Below are 12,618 nucleotides of genomic sequence, written 5' to 3'. Positions count from 1 at the left end.
TGTTTTTTTGTATGTTTCTTACAAAGGATTTGGTAAGACAAAAACTTCGGTTCAATTGAACCGTTTACAAAAGGTAATTGACAGATCTACTGCAGATGGTGTCTTACTGGCTTCAATCTTTGATGGTTCTTCATTTGATGCTGATGGAGTTCTTGCTGCAAACTATGGTTACTTCGAAAGGTATCATGAAATTCTATGGAATGGTAATCTCTTTGACTATTATTTTCAATAGAGCAATATAAAGGGTTGTCTTGTCTCTGGTGACTCCTACTGGAGTATTAAAAAGAGAGTGGCAATCATCCCCAATTCAGTTTGAAACGTGGTATTTTTGAATTAATATGAAGATTATCTCCCTTGAGATTCAACTATTCCAGAAGCAAATATAGAGTTTTTATATGAAAAATCTTTGGTCATCCATACGCAAGATAGATTTATATTAGTTTACTTTTGATCCCTACTGGTGTATCATTTTTCTATATTTGTTTTGCTAATTTTCATTGTTTAGAATTTTTTGCCTAAAAGGTTTAATAATACAATCGAAAAAAAGACACTAGTAAGTAATTTATTTTCATTGGCCAAACCATTCCAGACATATGTTTAATCGACAGTTAAAACTTCGTTACCACATGTATAAACATCAGTACCAATGTTTTTTACTAGAAAACATCCCTGATATAATCGACCTATTCTCCTATCCAAATTCCTATCTTCTTCCTTTATTCAAAATTATCTCTTCATAAAACTAACAATCTCAGACAATAAAGGTGCATAAGACAAAATGTAGTCTCGGACAATGAGGGTTTATAACATTGTGGCGTAATATTTATCACGGTTGAGTTAGAATTTATTTTGGCTTAAAATTGTAAGTTCATGTGTATTATTTGTAAATGTCTCCTTGTAGATAATATTAGTATAATCTAATTAATTAATTTGGGGTTCTATTTTTTATCTACTATTACAAATTGTCATTTAAATTATGGACCATTTTAAAAATATATTAATATTGAACATAGTCTACCTCATCCGTTAACGCTCCATAGAAAATATATTCGTATTCTATCAGGATGTTAACTAACTTTTGTAACAATTGTATTTTATATATAATTACTAGGGCAGGTCCGTTCTACGCACGGGATCTGATGTATTGGTTTTTATTAATATATAATTTTGTATAAATTTTCTTATATGTTAAGATGGGTGTGAGTATGATTATTCTGTCTACACCAAATTTCAATTGTATAGCTAAAATGACTGAATTCTTACTATTGTTGCTGTTTTAATTAAAAGTTGTAAGATTTTATAGTATTTTAAGTATTATAAAACTATAAAATACATAAATCAATTGAAATCGATCAAAAGAGACAGAGATTGAGTTCTCAAATACCATTGTATCTTTTTGGGGATTTATAAAATAGTGGAAAAGAGGTTTAATTTAGAAGAATCTTTTTCGAAGTTAATATAGTTGTTTTCGACAATGTTAGTAATTGCTATTATTAACAATTGTTTTTTTCGTATTTATGTTATAATGAGTTATTATGGGTACTTTATCTATTGTTAAACAACAATTTTTTTATGCGGATTTTTATTATCAATCTGCGCTTACTGCTTTGTTGTTATTTTATTTTTTTCTACACTTGATCATAAAAAAAAATAACAAAAAGTTCATTTTTGATGGATCCTTAATAAGATGATTACTCTATTGCATGGTAACCTTAATACAGTAAAAATCTATAAATTAAGAATATTGTTGCTATAGTATTTTATTAATTTATAGAATTATTGATTTAGAAAAACTTTCCTTTTTAGGTTTTATCGTTGAAATGGACTTTTCAAGGGTCCAATAATCAAATCATCATAGTAATTTCTAAGAGTTTTGAATCAAAGAGAATTCATGTTTTCAATTAAGCTAAATGCAATCAATAAGATGAGTGGGTTCAATCAATCTAACAGGTTTCTAAAGCAACTAAACAACAACTTTCAATCAATTGGAATAAGGAGGAATCATGGGCATAGGATTTTGATTTCAGATGACTAAGATTAAATCTAAAATGGCAAGGTTTCAATCAACACATTCTCCTAAGTCTAGATATCAATTCTAAGCAAGTTCTCTTCCAAGATAAAAGCTCATTTACTCTCATGATCAAACATCAAATTCCTTTGGTTTGTGTCAATCAAGCAATCATTAAGGATAGATCATTCAACTTTCCTAACTCCCCTAACATCAAATCCCTTTGGTAGGGTAAGCTAAGAGCTTGATGAGTTGGCTCAGACATTTCATCGAACACCTTCCGGGCAATGAAATGTCTAGAGTTCTAAACCAGAATGGCCAACTCAAGCTTAGCATTAAGATCACTCAATCAAGCAAAGAAACACATTAATCTACTCTAAACATTTTAGATCATCACTTAATCATCCTAAATCATCCTAACCCATGAATCCAAAGATGACTACTCACTCATAATCATGGTAGACACTAGATCATTAGTTGATCCAAATCTAAACATGATTAATGGTCAAAGTAATCAAGCAAAGATAAAAAAATTATGATCAAGATTAGATCTTTCACCCAAAAGTGGCTTTTGATTAGATAGAAAACAAGATAAGATCTTAACATTAGGTTTAGAGAGTATTTATATGACTTCTATAACCTAGTGGGCTCAGTCAACAACCTGAAAGGCCCAAATAAAACATAAATTTTCTATCAAAAGAAGAGAAACACGTGCGGGTTGATGAAGTCGCTCCACCAAGTTGCTCTGCTTCCAGAGCGGGTGTCTCACCTCGCTCCGAGAGGTCGCTCCGGCTCCCTGCTTCATTTCTTCATATTGCGCGCGGGTTGATGACCTCGCTCCGTCTTGGACGCTCTGGCTCTCGAAAGTCATCGACGAGAGGTTGAGTTCGGAGCGGGTACCTCACCTCGCTCCGGGACGTCGCTCCAATCGCTTTGTCCGCAACTCCATATGGCGCGCGGGTTACTGAGGTCGCTCCCACTGCCCGCTCCAGCTTCAAAGTTCGTCGACCAAGATGCATAGCTCAGAGCGGGTGCCACACCCCGCTACGGGATGTCGCGCTGCCTTTGTTCTGTGTAGAGCGGGTGCTCTAGGTCGCTACGAGAGCCCGCTCTGATACTCAACTCGTCCAATGATCATAATTCACCCCTTTTTGGACCACAATGTCTCCAGACTCCTCCAAAAACTCCAAAGGATACTCCAACACCTAATAAATACTTATGTATGCAAATGAAACCTAAAGATGCCTAAATACTAATCTAAATGATTCAAAATATGCAAGAATGAATGACTAAAACAATGCAAATATGCAAGATATCAACCGTGCATATACATTAATTTAATTTTAGAAAATCAATTTTCTATTGTTTTATTTATTATTTGATGTATATAAAATATTTTTTATAGAATTTAAAAGTTTTTGATATTACTTTTATTAAATATTATCAAAATATATTGAAATATTAAAAAATAGAGGTTAATTATGGTGTGAGTATGAAATAAACAATACAATTTTTTTTGTTTGTACTTATATTAAATATATATATATATATATATATATATATATATAACTTATATTTTTATGCGATCATATATATACAAATTATTATCTTAGTATCATATGGATTTATATCATATTTTGAATCAGTACAATTTTTTTTTTTTTTTGACAACAAGACATTCACAGACTCAAATTGACTCTGTAAACCAAATCGGTAACTCCGCATCCATGTGAATACGAAAGATCAAAGATTTGTTAATTTATTGAATATTAATCTATAGAGTTTCTACCATATCTATAATAATAAATGAGAGTTTTGTCTCTTCTTAGGCTTCCACATCAGCAATTAGCATGGGAAAAATCTGGACACCTGTCATTACTTAATAAAGACCGAAGTTTCATGTGCGTTAATGGGCTCTAAGAGAAGTTTAGGAAGTTATTAAGCCCATTTTCTGTAAACCTAGCAATCTCCTTCTAGCCGTATGTGACCTTTCGCAACCTCTCTTCAGCTTAGTTCTTCGTCACTGCTCCTTCTGTTTTGAAGACTATGGTGCATCCCCTTCCCAATAACTACATCAGTAATAATCGAACAACACAGTTACAATTTCAAGATGACCCTCTCTTCATCCTCTCCTGCTTCGCTGTATATATATGGAGCTCAACCCTTACACGAAGTCCCGATTATCACTCCTAATCACACAAAAACCACATCAGCAATTTCTCAAAAAGGCTCCAAATCTATCGTCGCCAACCTTCCAACTGTTTTCTCCCAATACGTTGTCGCTGGTGTAAGTCTGAGGGGAAGATGATTTTAAACTGTATTTTTTCATCTGCTCATATATTTAATTTGATCAGATATCAGCTATGATCTTTATCTGTGAAGAATCCCCTTTTTAATATTGTATTCATTGGTATGTGTTATATGTTTTGTATCAAGATCATGTTTCAAACATAATTTTTGGTTTGCAGGATTGTGCTAATTAATTAGGAGCAGATCTTCTACCAAAGATGCATGGTTATGAAGAAGTAAGATTTGTTTAGTGATTTTGTTCGAATTTGCTACATGATTAATAAACATGATTTTCTGTTTCTATTGCACAATGGCGACTATTACAGTTATTATGGTGGATCAGACAATGAGTATGAGGATGAAAAATTAACTCCAAAGGAAGACTGGAGTATCTTGAATTGCGCCAAAAGGCAACGAGTCCATCAGGTAAGAATTGGGAAAAGGATGTGTGAATGCTCAATTCCAGTTTCATATATCAAACGTTAAAGAATATTGATTTCATTTCTGCTGACATCTCTTTGTTTAGTTACAGGTTGCTTCCATCATTGAACTCATAAGATCTAACCATGCCTTCAATGTAAATTGTAATGCCGAGTTTAAGCAGAGCTTTGAAGAGGTGTGGTGTATAACTGACATCTGTATTTCTTATGATTTCTATGTTTCTTTATTTCGAAAATGATCTATAAGATTGAGCGTTTTTTATCCGCTTACGTGTAGCTTATCTATGTTATCTCAAACTATTTACGGTGATCTTTGAATGATAAGTCTCCATCATTGTCAATTTATGGTATGTTTATTTCAATTGAACTTTTATTCAAAAAAATTGACTACTTTTTGTTCTCGACCTTATCTTTATAATTTCGTAATGCAATTTTGTACTTTTATAATTTCAAGATCAAAACTTCAGCACAGATTTCTGAATGGGGGAACAATATTCTTTGACCAAGAAGAGTGATATTCGTCGGTGGACTTCAGCAGGCCAACCGGTTGTGTGAATATGTAACGATGATGAAATTTATGGAAGAAAGTTGGCAAAAGAAAATGAATACTTTGCAATCCAGTATGCCCATTACAGAGAGAAGACTAAAGGCCGAGGATTCAGATAGAAACTTGGATGCATCTGAGAAGGCTAGCGATGTCTACTGATTTCTCTAGAAGTGGTGTGACTGCAGGAGGACCCTTGGGAGAACTAGAAGTCTGGTTGTGGGATTAAGTGTGATAAAGCCGGTTAGCAAAAGTATTCAGTAAAGAGATCAAGTGTGTGTTGATGAAACTGAAATCTGGTAAAGTGGAGGTACACTTGAATCTGTAAAGGGATCTTGGGATGCTGAAAGAAATGTTTGAGACATGGAAAAGGTATTATATGGAGGAAGACTGAGGGAAACAAAACGATACTTAGCAAATTTGGGAGTGAAGAAACTGGTGGTTCAGTGGAGAAGATGAAGATGAAGTGGTGTGAGAAGTTGAGGAGTACCAGATACAATGACCTGTTTTTTCCTCGAGATGCAAATCTTTTTTTAACACGTTTTGTGTCATATGAGGTTTTGGTTTTGTTACTGATAACGGTTAAATAGCTCCATCGTACTAAAAAGACTCACGTTTCAGTAAACTTTTTAATATTAAACATGTATCTATAATGTCAGAGGATCCAAAATCATGTGGACACCGGTGGTGTGAATTGTTTTTGTTATCTCGAAAAACCAATGAATTTCGAAATCAGATTCTTAAAGACTTTGTATCATATTTTAGAACTACATTTTAATTTTTATTTTAGAGAGAGTCTAAATTCTTATGTATATATGTTCACATAAATTCAAGCATATAACAAGCTCATGCTAAAAATTAAGAAAATATAACAAATCATGGAACTTTCATAACATAAATACTTTAAAATACTTTTACGTAGAGATTAAGAAAATATTTAACAATTTATTCAAAAAACAATATATATATATATATTATATTATTGCCGTTTTCCTTTCATGCAACTTGCATAACATAAATATTTTTACGTACAAATGAAACAAATTCATGTATTTAATAATTTATATTGCCGTTTTCCTTTCTTTTTCTTTTATATGAAATATTATTTTTAAAAGTAAAAATATTCAAAAACTAGAAAAATAAAGATTTACAATAAACAAGTATCATCTCATAGTTGTAAACCGTTATTGTTAATTTGGTTACGAAAATTGCAAAACTCTTCAAAAGATATTTATCATATTTATATGAAAATTTTGCTCAAACAAAATGTTCAATTATACACATACGACATTAGTAAAGATTTTAAATATATAAAAGATGTATCAAAATAATTTATATAAATAGTTTCAATATTAAAAATGGGAAAACAAAAGACTCTAATTAGCCAAAATGAAGGAGTCCTAAATACATATGAAAAATTTATTTTTAGATTTTACAACTATAGTTTTAGTTTTCATTGATGTAAAATTATTTCAAAAATTTAAAATCACTAAATATAAAGTTGTAGAAAAATTGATTTTAGAGCCAAAATATGTTATTTTTAAGATTTTGGGTTGTACCTTTAGATTTTTTTAATAAAATTTGATTCTTTTGATTTTATTGATGTAGAACACCGACAGCTATCACCAATTACTTCATAAACCACATAGTCATACCTTTTCAAATTTTAAATAGAAAAAGTAAAAATATTAATTCTCATGAGAAAACAGATTAACTTTCGGATTTTTATAATTAATTTTTATTAAAAATTACTTAATTATACATGCATAGATAACTAATAAAAGTTCAACAAATGCTAAAATAATTTACAAAACATAATTAGTAAAACACTAAAAATTAAAAAAAATCATTATTAATTGGAAATCTAATATAAACGGAAACAAATATATATTATAAGCATCATTTATTGTTAAATAATATATATATTAATGATTTTTTGTGACATTATTAAAACTATTTATATATTACTTTAAAATATATCTTCTTATGATTTTATCACAATATATTATATTTTCAGTTGATTTAGCTTGGAAATGGATTAATTTATTATCATGATTGTAATAATAATAAAATTATACTCTTATAACTAAAAAAAATATTAATTATTCTTACTTTAGATTTTTCTCAACTATATCAAAGTGAAATAAAAATAAAATGAAGAAATATAAATCATTACATTTTTATTAACTGTTTAATTTAATAATTTTGTGTTTTCTAACAAAAAAAATGTTAGTGGTCTTTTCAACTTAGACCAACAAAATTTAATAAAATTTACAATTTGATTTTAGAAAGAAAAAAACATATTATATTTATTAATACAATTAAAAGCAAATTTCCAAAAAAATATAAAGTACTTTTTTCCGATTAGTGAAATTAAAATATTTTTTATCAATAAAATAAAAATATATTTCAATATAAACTCATCCGCCCGTAGGGCGGGCCAACCACTAGTTAGTAATAGATTATTGATTTTTATTTTGTTAGTGAGCAAAATTAGAACTTTCTAACTCTGGAAGGGTCGTCTTTTTTTCTCAAGTTGACATTTCTAAATTCAAATGTCTTTTTGATTACTTAACATTTATTACTAATTTATAATTTTAATGAAGTCATATATATACAAATTATTATTTTATTATCGTATCGATTTATATCATATTTTGAATCGATACAATTCAAAACCAAAAAAATGTTAATTTATTGAATATTAATTTATAGAGTTTTTACCATATCCGTAATAGATTATTGATTTTTGTTTGGTTAGTGAGCAAAATTAAAACTTTGCATTTCTAACTTTGGAAGGATGGTCATTTTTTTTCTCAAATTGACATTTCTAAATCCACATGTCTTTTTGATTACTTAACATTTAGATAAAAGTATCTTGGTTTATGATAAAAGTATTAGTTAACATCTTGGTTTATAGTAATTATATCATAAATTGCATTTTATACGTTATAGGGAATATTTTTCCCCCGAGAGCCTATAATATTATGTTTGAGCAAGCGGTGTGTGTATAGAGGAAGTTTCATATGGTTTGGCATCTATATTTCTATTCTATTCTCATACAGATCAAAATACATGGAATTTTTGCATTGTTTTTCTTTTCTTGTTGTACATATGATCCTCAAAGGCTTAACCAATTGTGAATCTTATTGAGATTACACTAACATATAAAAATATTATTGGTAACATTCCAGATCGTTAGCGAAATACATAAAGCACCTGTTTAGGCTAGAAAAATGTTTCTAGCTACATTTTTCTGAGCTATTACGATTTCTTTTCTTCCCAGCTGCTTCTGCGCATCATTGTTCTTTGCTTTTTCTTTTTGATTCTGCTCAAAATGGTGTTGGGATGCACACCTACAATAACATGTATTCCAAACCCCAAAATATCAGAATAAGAGGCTTCCTGAAAATTAAAAGACAATATCTTCAAGGAGAAGGTCTACATAGGATAGAGGGGAGTAAAAGAATTCTACCTGGAGTAAACTCCATTTGCTGTAGATTCTTGCAACTTCTTATTTCCTCATTTGCATGTCGACTATAATAGACTGACTCTGCACACCACCAACACTGCATAGGGCTAAGATTACACCAGTCATATCAATGATATTAACCTGACATCAATCAAAAGCAAAATTAATTAGGATACAATGTGATATAAGCAAAAAAAAAACCAAGAATCAAACACTAAAGGTCAATCAAATCACCAAAACCAAACGAATCTGAGAAGTCAACAATCACAAAACGGCAAGATAAATTTATCCTTATCAGTACTTACCAATTGATCTGCAAGCATTAAAATAGATTTGAACGTAAACATCCGATTGCAGAGGTTGAATACGTACGTCTCCAAGCTCGTCCCAAAAAGGTCAAGCCAACAGAGGGCAGAGATAGTGGGTTGAAAATTAAAATTCATATAAATGACCAGAGAAACCAACTCTCTTCCCCACATCTATAATAGTATTTACGATTCATAGTGTAGTTGAGAAGCCTCGTCTTCGTAGGTTCCTGTGTGTCATAAATGCAACAAAAGATCAATTAACAATAAAGGAACAATGAAACATGACCATCTACAGCAATGAAGTCTTGCTAATACTATCAAATTCAAACAAAAAGTCTCAAAATTGAAACGTTTCTCAGCAAAAAAAAAACACTTATTTAAATGAGAAACCAAAACTGAGCTCATAAATTATACCAGCTTCACAGCAGCTTCTTCTTCTCCAGTTTGGATATTGATCTTTATGATACACAGAAAAATCAAAACTTTATCAGTCCAATGCAAGAGCTAAAAGCTGGAAGATGTCAATCTGAGTGATTCGTTGTTTATAACTAAATAAAGTTCCACCACTTGCTCTGTACTAAAAGTCTAATCAATAAATTTTGATTCATCTCGATTCATGATCTCTGCAAAGAAATCAAAATAACAATCGATGAATTTTGTGAATATAGGCTCTCTCTTATCTTACTGATTTGTAGGTGATGTACTTGAGGATACTAAATTGAGAGAGTATTTGCTACTAAATAAGTAAATATGAAAGCATAAGGCCTTAGCTATACCTGTTCATCAATCAGTAGCAACTCAAGCCCGATTAGGACGTTGTGCTCCCTGCTTCCCGCTAGTGGATAACACAGAAAACCAACTTCGACGGATCTCCTAGGGCTGGTTAGACATCATTGAAGAGCAGTGATGAAGGATGAAGGACCCTTGCCGGTGATTTCGTACGATCCGTTAGCAGCGTAAAAGTTTTTAGCTTGAATTTTGTGAGGATGAGTGAGAGAACAAAACAGAATTAAAAAAAATTAAGCAAATCTCGTTTTAGTGTTTTCACAGATTGTGAGGATATTGTTCAAGTGAAGAAAGCTAAAATTTTCATAGGTGATAAATAGACCGCCTTGCAGAGAGATAACTCACAATCAATATCAAGATCGTGCTACACGTTGCTCTTTGGAGTTAAGAAGGCGATAATGGTGTTGAATCTGTAACTCTGGCGGTTTCGTTTGAGTGCAGTAGAAAGCTAAACGACGCGAGAGGAGACAGACAAAGAGATTCTCCATCACGATTTCAGTAATTAAAACAATCAAAACACCGTTGACTGTGTGAGAGATAACGCAGGAAAAAAATTGATAGGTAGCGAATTTGGAAGAAGAACAGAAACCCTAGAGCTTCATGTGAGTTATCAAATTTGGGCCTTTCGAATTAGTTACGTGGCTGACGACGTGGACGCCCTAGGAGAGAAGTAAAATGTTCATAATATAACGTTTACACTATACCAACATATTAATAAATATAATTTTTGATTGATGTAGATATTTTTCTATATGTTACAAGACTTCTTTCAGTTAGAGTTAATCAGATCAGCATCCATTGCTCTACTTATAGCTGTCAACAAATAACTTCATCCTTCATGAACATAAATCTATGACTGCTACACATACGTTCACTGACGTCAACGAACCGTGGTGTTATACATTTGTTCTGGTGTGAATCCAACTAGCTCCTTCGTTTACTCCCGAGGTTTAAAACTATGAGGATGAAATCATGATATGCTTCTTCAGCTATATTACTAAACTAGGTTAAGATCCGCGCCTTGTGCGGAATAAATATTATATATAAAAATTATTTTATGTATTAAATATTTTTACATATTATGAAATAATAAATATATATTGAATAATTAAAATTCAGCAACAATTAAATATATAATTAAATTGGTGCGAACATATAAATCAATTTTATTAATCTAAAAAATATTTTTTAATATTTGATAGGATATGTAATTAAATTTAAATGATACTAACATATATAGTATATTTTAGTATATTTTTTAATATTAATGTCTATTAAATGATGCTTTCTACTCATATAGTTTTTTTTGATCATTTGTATCTTTTGTAGAAAAAAAATTAAATTACTGATAACAAAATTTTAATTGTGGGATTAATAGTTTTAATAATTTATAATTTTAAAAAAATAAGTTGTCAATGTTCGTTTAAAATTTTTACCAAAAAATTGTTCATAGTAAATTTTGAAACTAAAAGATTTATGTATTTTATATGGTGTATAGTTTAATTTAAAATGATATATATATATATATATATATTAATCTTAATAATTAATTAAATTATACTTTTTACTTATATAATTTTGTAATCATTTGAATGTGAGACTTTTAACAGTTTTAGTAATTTATAGTCGTTTTTAAAAATTTAAAATATAACATATACAGAAAAATCTAATTTTTTTATTATATGGTTATTGTGGTTGTTTAATTTATTTAATAGTTTAATATTAAAAAAATATGATAGAAGATACACTAATTTTTATCAAATCTTTATTATTCAAAATCATTAATTGTCATATATACTTTAGCCACATTAGGCAATTCCGTAAATTTTATTTAAGGAAATAATAAAGTACATTAATAATGAATTTATTGCTAGTTTAATAAAAGGTTTATTATATAATTAGATGGACCAACATATTTCTCTAATGATTCTAAGAATCATCCTAATGATGACACATGACTACAAAAAGAAGTTGTAATGTTTCTCAAATAATATATAGGGGATCTATCATTTTGAAAACAAAAACATATATCAAACAGTCCAACTAATGAAACATAATAATTACTTCAAGCTCTATTCCATCTATACTTCAAACATAATAATTACTTCAACCATTGAGATACTAACATTGTATAAAATGGAACTATTTGTGTATGTTATTATAGTTTCGAAATTGATTTCAACTGCTTTCAAACACAAATATATGATAATTAAAATTGATATTATCAAAAATTCTGAAAATATAAACAATTCTAACAATAAATAGTTACCTTACTGATTATACTTAAAATCTAAAAAACTATACCAAGAGTCTAACCTGCGTTAAAATCATGGTGATGTGAAAACAAGAAGTAATTCTCTTCTTCTGATTACTTTCGAAAATTCCATATTCCTATTCAAATCCAAGAGCTTGAATTGAATTCAAAATTTTATCGGATTCCCAACATTGTTATTTAAACCAAACCAAAAACCAAAATAATTAAAATCCAAACCAAATCCAAATTCATAAATAATTGAACGGTTCTTATATCTTTTGAACCAAAAACAAAAACTATAACGGAATCAACACCAAACTGAAAATCATAAAATACAATCTGGAAGCAAACCGAAGCAAACCGAAGCGCCTAAACTATAACAGAATCAACACCAAACTGAAAATCATAAAATACAATCTGGAAGCAAACTATCCTAGTTTTGATTAAAAAGAGGAAATTGGTGGTCTGTTCTTTTCATTTAATTGAAAGTAATAGAAACCACATCATAACTATGAGA

The 12,618-nt window shown here is 29.9% G+C and overlaps 1 long non-coding RNA gene across 1 annotated transcript; it reads right to left on the bottom strand.

The window, feature by feature from the left end:
• Positions 1–8,341: 8,341 nt before the first annotated feature.
• Positions 8,342–9,682, bottom strand: LOC125587799. The gene is made up of 2 exons (XR_007324176.1): positions 9,059–9,682; positions 8,342–8,894 (listed from the first exon to the last, which is right to left on the bottom strand). It is a non-coding gene; the product is annotated as an uncharacterized LOC125587799 (long non-coding RNA).
• Positions 9,683–12,618: the final 2,936 nt, after the last annotated feature.

The sequence above is a fragment of the Brassica napus genome, chromosome C5, assembly GCF_020379485.1.
Source record: "Brassica napus cultivar Da-Ae chromosome C5, Da-Ae, whole genome shotgun sequence".
Classification (NCBI taxonomy): domain Eukaryota; kingdom Viridiplantae; phylum Streptophyta; class Magnoliopsida; order Brassicales; family Brassicaceae; genus Brassica; species Brassica napus.
This window is presented reverse-complemented; position numbering and strand designations above follow the sequence as displayed.